We start from the raw sequence: 16,907 nt of genomic DNA, 5'->3' as shown, positions 1-16,907 counted from the left end.
CAAAACCATAGTTGTAGTGGAACTGTGCAGAGTATCACTGTAGAAATGATAAAAATTGATAGCTCATTGTAGAAATTCTAGACTCGAAAATTTAAGGTTTTCATCAAGTGGACCTTTTGGGGTGGTGCTGAGATTTTGTTAAAGGCATGAAAATGATTACTTTGGCAAGTATTCTCCTATTTTTAAAGAAATATTCTTTAAGGCTTTCATTCAAGTCTTTATCCTATAGGTGGAGCTCATATGCCATAAATTTTTGAATGACCTCTGTCTTGCTCTTCTTCTGTTGGTTAATATGACAGTCTCAAAGCTTGAAAGTACATGGGAGCAGGGAGTTCGGATTGCTAACAAGAAATTATAAAATAATGGAAATCAGTGTTTTAGAGACTAAACAGTATTTGCAAGACTGTTATCACCCTAAAGTCAAACATGAGTTCTCAAAATCTGTTGTTGTTGTGTGCCTTCAAGCCATTTCTGACTTATAGTGATCCTAAAGTAAAACTGCAACTACTGGTAGATTAATCAACTAAATAGGGAGGGATCAATTTTAAGCAGTGATGACAAATTTTAATTAAGTAGGACAACAAGTTAGCAGCATTATTTTTGTTCATTTTTAAAGACTATGTGTGTTGCTTTAATTAGGGAATGGAAAGGGGGGATTAGGATAGCATTCTCTTGTTTAGCTTTCAGTTATTTTAGGACTTCTGAAAAACACCTATTTTGTTTTAGAAATAGGTTTGCCTATCTATGTGTTTACCTTTTGTTAAAAAATGAATAAACAGCTGTGAAAACCTATCACTGCGTTGTATCTTGCATGCCACAGCTGTGTTCCTGTTGATGTCCACTCATAGTGGTAGCAGCTGATGAATACTGTTCGTCTGCCTCCTCCACAAGCAGCAACTGCTGCCAAGTTCAATAGAATCTAATTTTTCTCAAAAATCTTTTTGGTTAGGCTGGACCAGAGATTGGAAAATTACTTTTTAAAAGTAACTAATTACTGCTAGTAGTTAACAGTGGTTGAAAAGTAATTCAGCAATATCACACAACTGATTATGCTCTTAAAAAGATTCTTTTTGATTCATTACTCATTACTTTGATGAATAAAATCAACTCATTAAAGGTTAAAACATGCCAGGATGAATATACAAAACCAACAGAAAGCATAATGAAAGTTCCTTATAAGAAAGAAGGCTGTGGTGTCTTTTTAAAAATGGGGAGATAGCAGTCACGATGGAGTTTCAGAGATTTGCTGATCCATTCCAGACTAAGGCAATCTTTTTCTTATGGTTCAGGGTTTTTTTTTTTTTCATAATGAGGAGAAAAAATTCTCTTGTTTTCACATCACTTTGTTTCCTTTATCACATGTATGCCTTTACCTTTGTGAAGCTTAAAACCAAGGCTACAACCTATCAGGAAGTTCTCTTGTGTGTTTTTCTGTTGTGTTCAATAAGAACAATAGAAGGGTGTGTTTTCACAAAGATATCTGCCACCAACAGGGCTTTTCCGTTTCATCACCCTGCAGTAGGATGCTTGCAAATACTACAATTTCAGTTCTGTTTAAATAGTAAAATGTACAGACCAGCTCTTGATTTCCCTTGATTGGGGAGATGGTAGGGTCTAATTAGCCCAAATTCTCATTAGTGGTGGCTGTCTCTATATGTTTTTGATGGAGAATTGTTTGGATTGAAGTCATGTTGCTTTCATTGTATTGTTTAAGTGTTCTACTGATTTCCAGGAGTCATTAAATAATACATTTTCTCTTTTTACGTCTGATAAAGCATGAATGTAAACAGAAAAACGATCGACTAGCATATTTAATCTTATTAGTCAGGATTATCTTGCGTCACCCAATTTATTTGGACTGGGCGTGAGAGTATTTCACCTCACTCATGTTTGTGGGCTGATTATATTTATAAAATATGATAATGGAGTTTATCAAACGAGGGAAATTGGAAGTATAATCCAATGGCAATCTGAACGCAATCATGGGGTTTAATGTTATTGCGTGATAACCCACTACATGCAAATTTGGGAAGTCAGTCCAAACGCAATCATGTGTTTCACATTATTGCGTGATAGACTGCCACATGCAAATTCAGGCAATGGCATGCTATTTTTGGGCAATGGGGAGCCAGTTCGAATGCAATGAGCATTCACGTAATTGCGCTAAACTAGCGACTTTAAGTGAATGCGTTCTGGCCTCACTTTCTTTTCATTTGAATTTAAGAGAAATTCCTCCCGTTTGATAAACCCCATAGTTCCCCCCCCCCCTTTTACTCTGTGTGAAGTCACTAGCTGTGTTTTCAAAATGTTTATTATTTCATTACTGTCATTGCAGAGAGCTTTCTCTTGCTGGGGGCTTGATGGACTAATTGGTCAGTGATTTAAAATTAATAATAGGTGGTTCTGTATCTTTAGGCAATTTGGATATAAAGATGTCTTGGTTCATATACTCACTGGGGCCTGTGCTCAATTTCTGTGGAGAAGGTGACACATGAGCCTTTAACCTCCTGCTGATAACATCTTGTGTGGGTTTGGTGCTCCCTGACAAGACCCAGTCACAGCTTAGTTCACATGACTCTCCCTTCCCCCATGAGTAAGAAAGATGTTCACACTGAATGCATGGCTCACAAAAATGGATTCTTAGAATGTACACCATGGGCAGGTTTACTTTATCTATTTTATTGTTTGTATGTACAGCGCTGTGTAAATCTACAGCGCTATATAAATAAAGCATAATAATAATGATAATAATAATAATAATAATAATAATAATTCTTTTGCAGGGTTTTCTTGAAAAATTAAATGCAGGGTGAAATGATTCTAGCAACTAGGTCTATCAGTATAATCCCCAACAATGGAAGTTATTTAACAAATAGATACCTTATATACTGGACTATAAGTCAACCTCATTTATAATTCGAGGGCAGGTTTTGGGGCCAAAATTATGGATTGTGCCATGACCCATGGATAAGTCGAGGGTAAAACTTGGAGGCTTTGAGGAAAACTTAAGTGTGTATATGTGTGCATGCAGCAAGAGAGCCTCTAATTGAGGCTTTTTGCTTCAGCGTTTCAGCCTTGGTTTCAGCTTTCACTCCTCAGACAGCAGCAGCGCAGGTGAGACTCTGTTTGTTTGTTTGTTTGTTTAACAGCAATCAACCACCTAGGACTCTTTCAAGAGGGAAGAAAACTGCTCTCCTGACCGCATGGGGAAATCTGAAAGAGGTGCTATCACATTACCATACTGGCCCATAAATAGGTTGATCTGGGATTTTGGGGTCAATTTTTGGGCATAGATTTTGTAGATGAGTATATACACTTGAGCTGGCTAGGACCCCTATTATAGAGGTTTACAAGATGTGCGATGTCAGGGATGTTTTGCATATAGGATGTCTGAGATAAGGGATGACGCTCTGGAATTTATCCAGTGCTAGATAGTGAAATAATTTTGTCTATCTGTCTGTCTGTCTATTTGTTTGATTGATGCTGTGTGCCAGACTCTTTATTTTTTAAAAAAAATACACCCTGTGTTAGGTACATTTGCAACTGAAATATGTGAGGTAGATAGGAAAGATCCTGCTTTATCCCACTGGTCTTTAAAGTAGGAGCTGGAATCATACAGCCTATAGGCCATATATGCTCCTTTTGGGGTGCCCCGAGCAGCCCTTGGTACCCTGTTCCCCCAAGCCACCAGCACTCCTGATAAAAAGCATAATTTTTTGACTGGAAAAAAATGCTAAAAATTACCAAATTAAAAAATGCAGCTCGGGGTGAGTTGCTCACCCTTAAATAACAGGACCCTCTTCAGAGACCAAAAAGAAAAAAGAAAAGAAAAAAAAGCAACTTGAAGTGACACAAGGTTACTTTTAGTTACCAAAATGGTGGCTACAAACAGTGTAACTATAGCTTTCCAGAGCTACAAGCAGCCTGTAAATTGTCTGAGTGACCCTCTAGGCTTCGAGGTATGCCTACCCCTGTTTTAAAGCTTGGCTTACCCCTGTGGATTAGTAGAGCTATTATAGTGTTCATAACTTAGAGACTGTGCAGACGGAATGGGACCGTGGCACACTGCAGCCCCAATCTGGCCTTTCCGGGGAGCAAAAAGGAGCTGCAAAAAGTGGCTCCTTTTTGCACTCTGGAAAGGGCATGATAGCTGTGGCATAGCAGCTTTAAGGTCCTCCTAAGGTCCTCGCTATGAGAAGAGAACCATAATATCCATTGTAAGGGACCCTGATTTTCAGTGTCTATTTGGCCCAGACTTATAGAGATCCTGGAAAAATATCTAAGTATGCCACTTCATACAGAGTTAAAGTACTGTTGCATCATCCTACTGGGAAGAAATCAATTGAGTCTGTGTAATAAAAAATATTCATGCTTTTCATAAATCTGTACCTCTTTGTAGTAATTATAACAATAGTGTAATAGTACAGCCTCTGCTATTGCTATTAGTTTTGTTCATTGCTTACTTAATCATGGAGGACATTATGGAATAGCCTTTCATCTGACAGTTCAAGGCTTCTTGGGATGGGAGGAGAGGGGAAAGAATGAGAAAATGTTACAAGACAAATATTATTTTATTGCCAAAAATAATAATGGTATAATTTTGGTACTTTATCTCTCATCACTTATATGACTTACTTTAAATACAGGATATTGTGTGTATCCTGCACTTAAAAAGTCCCTGTGAATGTTTGTTATGAATATTAAAAGAATTGTCTCTTATTTTACACCACTAAAATACACTTTCCTCTGTAGTGGTTCTAGATCATTTATAATACTGTGTTGGTTGCTCATATAAATATATTTTATTGATCAGAAAGTAGTTATTAGATTTAGTATGCATGATGTGGTCACACAACAGAGTAACAAGTAAGCTGGCTGTCTTCATTTGATCTTCAGGGTGAGGTTTAGCTGAACTTTAAACTCTGTATTATTTGGCTCTGAAATGCCTGTGATAATAGAGGTTCTGACACAGCTGTTAATAAAAGGTTGTGTTTTCTTTGTTTTGAGTGTGGAAAGGGGAGAGAAACAGGCTTTTTTGTGGGTCATGCTTCCTGTGTTGTTCCCCCCAGAATCAATTAGATGCAGTATTCACGTTTGTATTCTGATGGCACCAAGGGACTGAAGACCACATTGTTTTTCTAGCCACTGTACAAATACAGGACAGGAGGATAATCCCCAGGCTAAAGCAGCAACAAATAAGATAGACAAAAGGAGAAGGGGAAAAAGATTAACATGCAACTAGAGTAAATAAAAAGAGGGGAATGGTGGGTTATTGGTGGTCCAGACTCTCAAGCACATTCTTCCTGTCACCTCTTTACTTTTCCCCCCTCACTTTCCCTTTAACCCTTTTATTCCATTCCACCAGTTTTAGTGTTCTGTATTTTATTTTGAGATAGATACCTTTTTGTGAAGGTATTGTTGTTTAAATATTCGTGCAAAGTTTTGTGGGGCAACTAAGGTGGTAACAGAGAAGTTTTGTGGCTATGTTCAGTAGCCTTATTCTTTAACAATTTGTGCGTTGTCAGTTTACAGGTGGTCTGATTTTAGACAAATGTTATTTTATAAAAGTCACACCAAGTCTCCGAGAAGATGGAATAAAAGTAGATCAATATTTTTTAAAGATGACTCTTCCAAAGTTAAATTGCTTCCCTCACAGGACACTTTACATTTTTCTGTTTTTAGTAGAAGTGGGCTTTGGAGTTTTACAAAAATGTAATAACTGTTTCTGTGATGACCCATTACTAGAACAAAGTAAAGGCTTCACTGGCTTTGCTATTATTGATTACCTAAAGGCACTTGTGACCATTCTTCTACTGAAATTAAGTGGGTTTGACCCCAAGCATTGCCTGCATGGGCAGTCATATGTAAGTGACTCTCATCTCTTTGAAAGGAGAGCAGAGCTGAAGTGGGATTAATAAATGAAATAACTGTTTGGATCAGAAATATTTTATCTATCTACATGTTTACCTCCTCCCCTTTGCTTCCTTCAGAATCCTTCTAGTTTGTCGTAACATTGCTGTTATGAACACAGTGGTGTACAGAAGGAGCACCTGTGTTTTAGTGTGTAGTGAAGCATACTTCATTATGAAAATGAAATAGTTGTGATGTTTGCTTTACCTTCTAAAACTTATCCACTTCCCCTTCTTAAGGCTCCAGGGTCTGCTACACATTAACTTGAGTGGCCTTTGTTTCTGAACATCTGGGAGAGCAGAAGTGACTTATGGGATGGGGAGGCAGAGTGGGAAAAGGGTTGGATTCTGATGCTTAATGTTTAGACAGCCTATACATTGTTCGAGAAATCCTTTTGCAACAAGATATTGTCAGTTTGTTTGGGAGAAAGATTTGTTTATCTGTTAACTAAAATTTGTAAATACTATATATTTTGTTCACAAAAATTAACTTAGCTGCATGATCTTTCCACCACTTTTATCGTACTGTACTTTTTCTATATCTCTTTCTGTGTCCTTGCTAGAATTCTTGAAAGCAATCTCAGGCAAGCTCTTCATGTTGAGTACATGATTGGCAGGGCCTTGAAAATAGACTATAGTATATTAAACACAAGCACAGATTGTTTAGGCGCAAAAACTGTATCCCAGCACTGAGATTTTTATTGGCTCAGCTTCAAAGCATGTTAATAGGTATAGTCTTGGCCTGAGACAAAGGCTCGATTGTTACAGTGGTATATTTCATCCTGCTGCTACTTGGCAAAAGCCAGTGTACTTTTAAGTGAAATTTGTGTGTTCACTTGTCTAGTCACCTGGAAAAAAGGATACTTAGCTGACCCGTGAAAATGCGGCTAGTGTGGTGGAAGGTGAGAATGTGTAATCCTTATTACACAGTAGATTGTTAACACCATATGGAGGGAAAAGATATAATTTCAAAGCACTACAATGCTCTTGATTGTTTAGCTGCACATTCATCTTTTGTAGTATAGATTTAGTAGAGGCATTACAGTGCATATCTTAATTACCAAATTTTTATCCTTTTTCTTGTTTCTCTGGAGAAACACAGAAAGTATAGCTGTTTGGGCTTCTGTAGCTTTAACTGGAGGTACAAATTTTGTTTGTGTGAACATGCTTAAGTTAGTTAATCTTGATATCAGTATTAAGATATAAAGCCCTATATGGTCATACTAGCCATTACGAGTACATTTCTTTTTTTAATGAGTTAATTATCCGTTAGTTTGTTTACTAGATTTTTGCATTGCTGATGAAAGATATAGGAGAATAGCCTAGATGTAGTTTTGCTTCAATTTTCAACACATTTTTTTTAATACTGTGTGTGTCTGTGTGCATGTGTGCTACCAGTCACTAGTCAGGCTCATAATCTTAAGTAGACCTAAAAAAATATTTTCACAGCATGAGGTTTAAAATTCAGTAGAACTCATAGTCAGCTCTAGTTTTGAAAATACAAGGAAGATAGGAGATCTGTAATCAACAGCAGACTGCAATTGCTATTTAAGAGGTCTGTTAGGTGTATTGCAGAAGTGGTATGGTAGGATCAGGCTTTAGGTCAAAGCAGGGCCAGTAGCTGAATATCAAGGAGTGCCTGTGCCCAACTTTGGTTGGGAAGATAGACTACTGTATGTATTTTACTGGCGTGGGATATCTATGGCGGGTTATAGACTGCCGCTTTGAGGCGGTCTGCCACCGCCGCCGTTTGCTCCGTAAGGGAGCCGCTGCAGCCACACCGCGCGGCTTCCTTGCAGAGCAAAAAAGAAGCTCCAAAATGGAGCTTCATTAAGCGGCGCCTCTATGACGTCGCGAGGCGCCAGGGGCGGACTCGCGACGTCATAGACGCCGCGACACGTGCGGACGCACAGTGTCCGATACGTAAACATGGCAGCCCCCATGTGGAAGGGGCGCCGCCATGTACGTATGGAATACGTACTAGGGTTAGGGGGGTGCAGAAGCACCACCCCTTCCTAACCCTAATACGTATTCCATACGTATTTTCTGGCGGTTTGTAACCCGCCTATGTACATGTAACAATGGATGTAAAGGAAGAAGCAAAGAAAATGGCAACTGCGTCAGCACTGATTCTAGCCTTTGTATTTAATTTAATAATTTTGCCTGATTTTAGCCAAGAACCTGGAAAAGTTGACAAACTTACACAAATGTCTTAGTGGCATTATTGCATGCCCTACCACTCTTAGAGGCTAGCTTGGTGAATATCCACGACAGGTTTCTCAAAAGCAGCATTTAGTTTATGGTGTTCCCTTTTAAGGGAGGTCAGGCTGCGTCCATCCTTTTTGAGTTTCTATTAGGCAGCTAGCATGGCACTGTTTTATATTGCCTTTGGTCCCTGAAATTGGGCTAGCTTTTCCATTTTGTATGCTGTAAATGATTGGTTTTATAAGTATTTTTTTGATTTGTGCTTAAATGATATTTTTTATCTGTTTTTATCCATACTGCATTGCCTTGGAGACTGGCTAAAAAGGTGATGATATTTAAATAAATAAATAAATAAATAAATAAATAAATAAATAAATAAGAAATGTTGTGGTCTAAGATACACCAGGACACTGAAAAACTGGCTTCTGTCATGTTTAATAAAGATAGTAAGAAAATGTCTGCACATTATTATTTCACATTTTTAGTTGATTGTTAAGATCTTGAAGCCCAGCATTAATATATACACACAACCGAGAGTCATCCTCTGATAACTATGAGCTCTCTGTTAGCCACCTTACACTCTTCCTCTTTTGATATCAGAAATGCAGGTTAATTCGCCCCTCTATGACCCTACTGTGAACGCCATTACTGGGATTCCTTCATCACAGGTAAGCTATCAATAGGAGTCGCCTGGGCCCTGTTTTTCTGGACATCCTTGAGCAGGTGTGAAATGCCCACCATAAGATGATGCCATGGAGTCAATGGCACTGGCACCTTTACACACTAATCTTCCTGATTTCAGAAATGTACTTCCATCACCCATATTCACAAACCAATGCTACCACTTCCGAAAACCGACTTCAAAGGGATTCAAACCCATTTCAAAGGAATCACCAACTTTTTCTATACCCTGAATTTTGCCCCAGGGCTAAAATTCCCTATATACATCAGTGCTTTTTGTTTCCCCAGCTTAGTCCAGGATCAGGCAACCATGGTGCCTGTTTGCTTGGCTAACCTTTTTCTTGCTTGCCAACCTCCATTTGTCTCAGGAGTGAGTGAGTTCCTTTTATCTCCAGACCTGTAACAAGCATAGCAATTATTCAATTCAGGTGCAGTATTTCCATCAGTTTGGCCTTGTAACACCTTTGAATTTCCTAGTCCTTGTGAGTGTGTGTGGTTGTATGTATTGGATGATTGTTGAATTCCCCTTTTACAATAAACTACTTAGAAGCCTGCCTCTGGAATTCTTCATGTCGCTGAACTTGGTATACGTAGGAACTAGATCCCATAAGGATCCCATACTAAGTAACCCAGCCACTACTATGGAACTAATTCATAATTCTGAAACATACATTGGTAGTTGAGTATCCTTTTTAGACAAGTGTACAATCCAGGATTACATCTCCTTGATCAGTTCTTTATTCCTCCCACAGTGAGGAAAGAAGAGAATGAAAGCACAGACATTAGCCCAAGGCCCATATTCTGTCTCTCTCATTCTTTTTCCAGCCTCTTCCTGGATGCAAAGAAGGTGGAATCTGTTTGGATCCTGATTAGCTGATGGCCAAGCCATCATTGGTGCACTGTCCCATCACTAGCCAATTAATATCCAGTATCACATACTATTGAAGGCTCTCCCATGTTTTGAGAAGAACAGATTGCAAGCAGAGGGTGTAGTTGCCTCAGTCGACTTCCCTGCCTCTTTTGGGACACAGCCCCCCAGTTGCCATGTCTACTGTAACTAAGCCAGAACATGTCTAACTGAATGGAATGTATATCCTTTCCCAGTTTATCCCTGCTTTCTTTTCCTTTCTTTGTCTGTCTTGGAGAAAATGGTAGACTGTAAGCCCCTCCAGACAGGGACCTGTCTTTATTTAAAGAACAAATAAATGCATTCAAGTGACCCTATGCGGCAGACATGTGCTTTTCTTTTCCAGTGGTAATTTTTATACTTAATCCCTAAACCATTCCCGTACATTGATTGGGTAACAGGGAAGCCTGAATGTGACTGAGTGTTTCTAGCTGCTCTCAGACTTGGAACAGTATTTTGTTGCCAGACTGAAATTGCTTTGAATGGGCATTGCTCAGCCAAATAGCCCAGAGGAAACCCATGTAGCAGGGAAACTTTACTTCAGTTATTATTTTGGGAACAGAAAATAACCATTAGGTGCAAGAACTCCAGAGAGTTCAAGCTAGACTTGGCACTTGAAAACAAACTGTAGCCAAACGTACAAAGATTTTGGGTGAAACCAGTTTTCAGATAAGTAGCAAAGGGTGGTAAAAAAAATTGTTAGTAAAATTGATCTAAAACTATACTATAGAAGACTACAACAGATCAAACTATTTGTCCATCTAAACTAATCTTGTCCATTCTGACTTGCAATGTTTTTCCATGGCTTTGGGCTATGGTTTTTCCCATCCCCAATTACCTGTTCACTATAATAATAATAATAATAATAATAATAATAATAATAATAATAATAATAATAATAGGATTTATTTATATGCTGCCCAATCACTGGGAATCCGGGCGGCTTACAACAGAGGGGATAATAGACGGTTCCCTGCCCTCAGGCTTAAAATCTAAAAAGACACGACACAAAAAGAGAAGGGGATGGTGTGGGGGGGGGATCAGGTCCAGCATTCTTCTCTCCCTCTGAGGCCTGGACTAAGGCATATGGTATTAGTATCTAATTTGAGATACTAGGGATTAAATTTTGGGGTCTTCACCATGTAAAGCTTGTGGTTCCCATATGATTTCTTGTGATCTAATATTATGTCAAAATGAAAATATAACACATATGAAACAAAAAAATATTTACAGTATAATCTTGTTCATGTTTATGCAGGATTAAGCCCCAATGAGTTTGGTGTTTTTGATTTATTATTATTATTTATGATATTTATACCCCACCCTTCAGCCCTAAAGGCTATCACAGCGGCTTACAGATAAGCATGTGTGAATGTGCATGTTGGATTACAGATTTAGACCAACAGAGATGGGCTGGGAAGCAGAAGCAGTCAGCTAGACTAAGGTGGATAATGTGTTGTCCACGTACAGTTCCCAAAGCCATTTTGGTTGTACTGCAAGGTGGCTCTTCAGAACCGTGCCAAAACATTTAAAGTAAATGAAATTATTCTTTAAAGTAGCTTGTAGCAGTTTGCCACTTAAATTTGGTAGCATAATTTGAGGGTGGAGGTGGCCACATGATTCCTAAGCAGGTCTAAAATTGGTTTATGGACTGAAAAGGTCCCCCAACCCTGGTTGAAAAGGATTAAGTAGAAGAAGGGTATGAAAATATACATTCATCCATTCCTATATACAGTGCTACCTCGGGTTACGAATTTAATTTGTTCCGCGGCGCCGTTCGTAACCCGATACATTTCGCGACCCGAAAAGCCGCTGGAAAGCCGCTAGCCGCGCTTTGAATTTCGCGCTGAAAAGATTTTCGTAACCCGAAAAATCCTTCGTAACCCGGAACAGTTTTTTTAAATCTAACTTTTTCGTACCCCGGAAATTTCGTAACGCGGTGAATTCGTATCCCGGGGTACCACTGTAGTCATAGAGATAAATGCTGCAGTTTCAAAGGTAAATTCTGAAAGAAACAAGCTGTCCTAGAGGGTATAAGAAGTGGTTTGAATCTTTCTGCTTATAGTATGGCATTTTTTGTCTTAAGGATTATGAGTGGCATTGAACAACTTGGTGTTGGGGTAAAAGTGTGTGGTGGTATGCAAAACAGTTAATTAGTTTTATTTATTTCAGACATTGTAATCCTGAAGAGATCAGGTTTCAAACCCTGGCTTGGCTATGTAAACCCATTGGGGTACCTTGGGCAACTCACCCTCTCATCCTCAGAGAATGGCACTGGCAAATCCCCCCCCCCCCCCGAAGGAACTTGCCAAGAAGATACATTTTACAAGATACAAGGGCTTTGTGTTAAATTATAAAGCTCACATGTTTCAGCAAACCATTTAAGACCAAACACAGCTTCTGTAGCATTAGACATCATGACACACAGAAGATAATTTAAAGTGGAAGTAGAACTTACTCCTCCAGTCTCCCGTGCCAGAGAAAGAGACGGGAGAAGTAGCAGCGCATGAGTTTGCCCCTTGCTGTGAAAAGTCTTTGTTATACTAAATCTATCCATAAAAGCCTAATGAAGTAAAAACATTTTGAAAGCCCATGAAAAGAAAAAAAGACAGAATACAGTGGTACCCCGGGATACGAATGCGCCGCCTTACGAAATTTCCGGGTTACGAAAGAAATTCAATTAATTAATTATTTCCGGGTTACGAAGGTTATTCCGGGTTGCGAAAGAAATTTTGGTGCTTTTCGGCGCGATTTCACCCGGAATCGCGGCTTTCGCTATTAAAGCCTATGGGCTTTTTCGGCTAGCGAAAGTTTCCGGGTTACGAAGGGCTCTGCGGAACGGATTACTTTCGTAACCCGGGGTACCACTGTATAGTGGATTTTACACAACAGTGTGCCATAAAAATGCAGCTACCACTGAGAATGCCCTGACCCTGGTACCCACCAATCTTGGGTCAGAGATCAGACCTTGCGATACCATTCTTAAGATCAAATTGATCTTCTGCTATTAACAGGTAACATTCAAATGTCACCCTTTTCCACGTTGCACAATAACAAATTGTAAAGGATTGGGTCTAGTTAACAACATAGCTTTGAGTGGAACAGTAGATTCTCTCCAATGTTGTCATTTTCCTTTACAGAAAAGCTGATACTGTGTCTTGAGAATTTCTTCTGCCCTATGGAATTGTCTGCTCTGGGGTTGTTTAACTGAACAAGTTTGCAGCCACTAGGTAGATTTGATTCCGATGTCCTGGTACTAAATGAGTTAAGTCACACTGTTTTGACAACTTTCCAAGTTAAAGAGTAGCAAAGCATTCCACAGTCACAGTTGGATAATTTTACAGTAAAATCACTTTTTAATGAGAAGTATATCAGCAGTGCAAAGCTTTTGAAGTTCTTCTCAGGATTGACTGATAAGCAGCCATACTGAGCTCATTGATGGAAAAGCATCATTTTCTGAAGAAAACTCTTGTTAAAGACTGGAAGTAACGGTTACATCATTGCTTGCCTAATTGGCTGCACCTGTCATTTGTTAACTGCCATAATCCAATAGTCTCTAAACCACTTGTTGAAAGGTCAGAAGGATCAGGAAAGAGATCGGTTTACTGAGGGAAAATTATTAGATGTTCCAGCCTGGCAGCCTGCTGTGCTTGTTATGTTGAAATCGTCACTCTTAAATCATCATGCGTGTTTCCCATGCAAAACATTGCAAATAATAAAGGTTTATGTTAATTTCTCTTTTTCTTCACAGTTTATCTAGTACTTGCCATTTGTAGATTTCATATTGGGAAATGGCCTTACGCTGAGTCAGACCATTGTTCCATCTTGCCCAGTATTTTCAGCTCTGACTAGCAGTGTCTGTAAACAGTTCCGGCCCAGATTTGTTCTTAGTGGTATCTAGAAATCCCTGATATTGTTTGGTGGTCTCCCATTCAACTGCCTTGTTTAGCTTCTGGTCAGACAAGAATGGGTGAGTTCAGAGTGGTGTGGCAATTTTTTTTCACATTCATATTTTTGAACTGAGTTTGAATTTCAATTTTTGGAAATTAGGGAAGATGGCTGGTCTTTACTAAACAATGAATGGCTGATTTCCTCTCATTGCTTTTGTAAGCTAAATAGTCATGTGGTCTGCAGTATTTGCAGAGGGACTGTTTCTCCTTGGTTGCACACATACCTTGCATGCAGGAGATTTTAGGTTCAATTCCTGGTATTTTCAACAAGATGTTTTCATGGCAGATGATAAGAAGGACCTCTGCTTGAGGCCCTGGAGAGTCAGTGCCCATCTGTATATACAGTGTCCAGTTCAAACACACGTTAGTATAGCATTACAAGAGCAAGCCCACAGCCTCCCTCTCCAGCAGGCCCAGAGACCCGAAAATTCAATTTTAGATTAATATAGAGAGGTCTTGAGACTAACTGAAAGAAAGAAATTGGCAAAATGAGCTTGGCAAGACGAGCTTTCATAGACTTGAGTATATTTCCTCAGATACATTTGGTGGAATGGAAAGTAGGGACAGACCGATATATGCCATTATGTGTGAGAATGTAAATTCAAATTGAAAATCCTTTGTGTATGGAAATGAAGTGGCAAATCTAGTTTTAATTATGGTTATTGTTGAATAAAGGCAGTGGAAACTAGCCTATAGGTGAGGAGAAGAGATGACTTTGGGAAACAGAGTGATGTGATGAACAGGTCAAGGGCATCCCCATGAGAATGTGGTTAGATAGTGTTGAAATGTGTGTAGTGTGCCAGGAAACCATTATCATTGTTCTAGCTATGGGTGCTACAAAATCTCTCTATGTACAGTACTGATTCTACAAACTAACACAGCTATATGATGCTTTCAAGAAGAACTTGAAGACTTTTTTGTTCCGCCAGGCTTTTCCCCCATGAGCCTTGTGGTCATTCTCTTCCCCTTGGCAATGTTTTTGCGTATTCCATTCTACACAACCACTTGTATAGGGTGTTGTTAGTTTTTACTGTTCTTAATTGTTAACTTTGTATTATTGTCATGCTGATGTTTTGTCTTACTCTTTGATGTACACCGCTGTGATCGCTGGAATAGAGGTATAGAAATAAAATTTTATTATTATTATTATATCTTTGAATTTTGAATTAATAACTCTTTGTTCCATTGACTGAATCCTACATTGTGTCTAATATTAACCGTACTAAGCAGAAACAAGTCACTTTTATAAATCAGTTTTCGCGTGCATAGGAAAGAATAGCTCTTTTAACATAACTGCTGCAAGAAATAAAAATTGTTGTTGTTGTTATATTTATGACGCTCTTTACCAAAATGGTCAACAAAATCTTTATTCTGTCACAAAATAAGTTTGCTTCTCGCTTCCTATATAAAGTTTTTACCAATATGCATTTTTCACTTAATTTAAAATTTATTACTAAAATTCATGCAGTTAATTTTTTTAAAAAAATAGTTTGAGTTGACAGCTTTGCTTATTAGCCTAGGGAGAGACGTCAACAAAACAGAACTTGATTAAAGCACTATATCCCATATTTCACCACTCTGGTCTGTTTATTGGTGTTACTGTGTCTGGGTTTGGGTGTTACAGAGGGACATAATGTTATCCTGGAAAATACTAACATGTCATTGTTAAAGAAAAACAGTCCATATCTGGATATAGTTAATTAGAAATTTATTTCTTTATTGACAGCCTTTTTCATATAAACATTTAGCCTACCAGAAGAAGACTAATTTACTTGTCTATATTTGCTAGACAGATTTGGAGACGTATGTCAGAAATATAGTATCTGGAGCAATGTTAATGGCAAATGATAGAGGTAGCCTTGGATAGAGAAGTCTTCATGTTCTAGACAAGAATGTACAACTTTAAGTACTATTACACATGATTTTCCCCTTGGATACTAACATTTCTGATTGGTTTTATCCTAGTCTCGATAAGTGGTGTGTTCTCTAGAAGGAGAATGACTGGGGTACTGTCAGAATCGTTTTAGTAGCAAGATCCCCACCCAAGGCACTTGTTTTCCTGTGTGTGCATGTGTGTGTGAAAGAGGTTCCTAGTCTGATTTGCAAGTCTCCTCTTCCCATGGAAAAAACACCTCCTTTAACACCACTTGCTTCCCTCCCAGTCCAGTGTTAAAACCTTTCCTCCAGCACCTGGGAATCAGTGTTAGGTGGTTGGGAGAGGTCCGGAGAAGGAGGGATGGAAGTGCTATTTCCCCATTTCCATCCTTCGTTATAGCCCTTGACTTATCCACAGGTCATATCAAAATCCATGGTTTGGACCCTGAAACCTTTCCTCAACTTATACATGAGGTCGACTTGTATAAATGATATGTATGAGTACATTTTCATTTCGGAAAAACTTCAAAAACAGCAGTGGGTAACCTGGGAACATTTATTGATTTAATCAGGAGTCTATTTTAATGGAATCACATAACTTTAACTTTGGTTCAGTTAATCAGTTACTGTTGGAGCCTTAGCTTCAAGAGTTTCAGACTAATCTGAGTTTTTTATGTGGTAGATTATTATTTTTATTGTGATTAGCTACAATGGTCTTGATTTTACCTTGTACTTTGACTGTGAACCACTGAGCATTCTTAGAGCATGGTATTAGGGTATATTACTTTATATTTACTCTGAAGTAAATATACAAAAGTGATATGAAGAGTTGTAATATTCTGTGTTGCGATGAATGAAAGTTATGTTTGGCCTAAGGTTCATCTTTATTTTCCCTTTACTTTTTTGGTTGGTTTTTTCCTCCTCTTTTCTTCTTCTTCTTTTTTTTTTTTAAAAAAAATAACATCTGCTTCTTCCTGCAGGTTCTAAAGATTAAGTAGCCGATTTGATGTTAACTACAATTAATAGTATATTGGCAAACATTTCTTTCTTTGTTTCACTGTGTTCATTCAGGCATTTATTTGCAGATGCCCTGTTCCATTCTCTTTGACTCACTGCATTGTTTTTTCCTTCAGCTATTGTTGAAATGATAGTTCTTGTCTGCTGACATAAAATAAGGATTTTGAATGGTGGCTATTCTCCTGGTTCCTTGAACCCCTCTAGCTATAGACTGAGCAAAAAAATGCCTGCTCAAATGATGTGTCAGTGTTGTCTTCTCATAATGGGAATAGTGAACTATGAAGTTTTAGCTGTTAAGAAATTTGAATCGGGAAAGGGATGCAAGGAACCATGGTAGACTTAGGGCATTTCTTGTTTTAAGTG

At 38.5% G+C, this 16,907-nt stretch overlaps 1 protein-coding gene and 1 long non-coding RNA gene across 3 annotated transcripts in view; both read left to right on the top strand.

The window, feature by feature from the left end:
* CWC27 (CWC27 spliceosome associated cyclophilin) overlaps positions 1-16,907 on the top strand; it is a 139,995-nt gene that overhangs the window by 27,625 nt on the left and 95,463 nt on the right. The gene's annotated exons all lie outside the window — the stretch shown is intronic.
* Positions 8,511-10,019, top strand: LOC149323996 (uncharacterized). Its single transcript, XR_016277759.1, has 2 exons — positions 8,511-8,782; positions 9,621-10,019. It is a non-coding gene; the product is annotated as an uncharacterized LOC149323996 (long non-coding RNA).

The sequence above is a fragment of the Sceloporus occidentalis genome, unplaced genomic scaffold (assembly GCF_023333645.1).
Source record: "Sceloporus occidentalis isolate IW3139 unplaced genomic scaffold, rSceOcc1.0.p SCAF_1, whole genome shotgun sequence".
Taxonomy (NCBI): Eukaryota; Metazoa; Chordata; class Lepidosauria; order Squamata; family Phrynosomatidae; genus Sceloporus; species Sceloporus occidentalis.
Note: the sequence above shows the minus strand (reverse complement) of the source record. Positions and strands in the feature narration are given on the sequence as shown.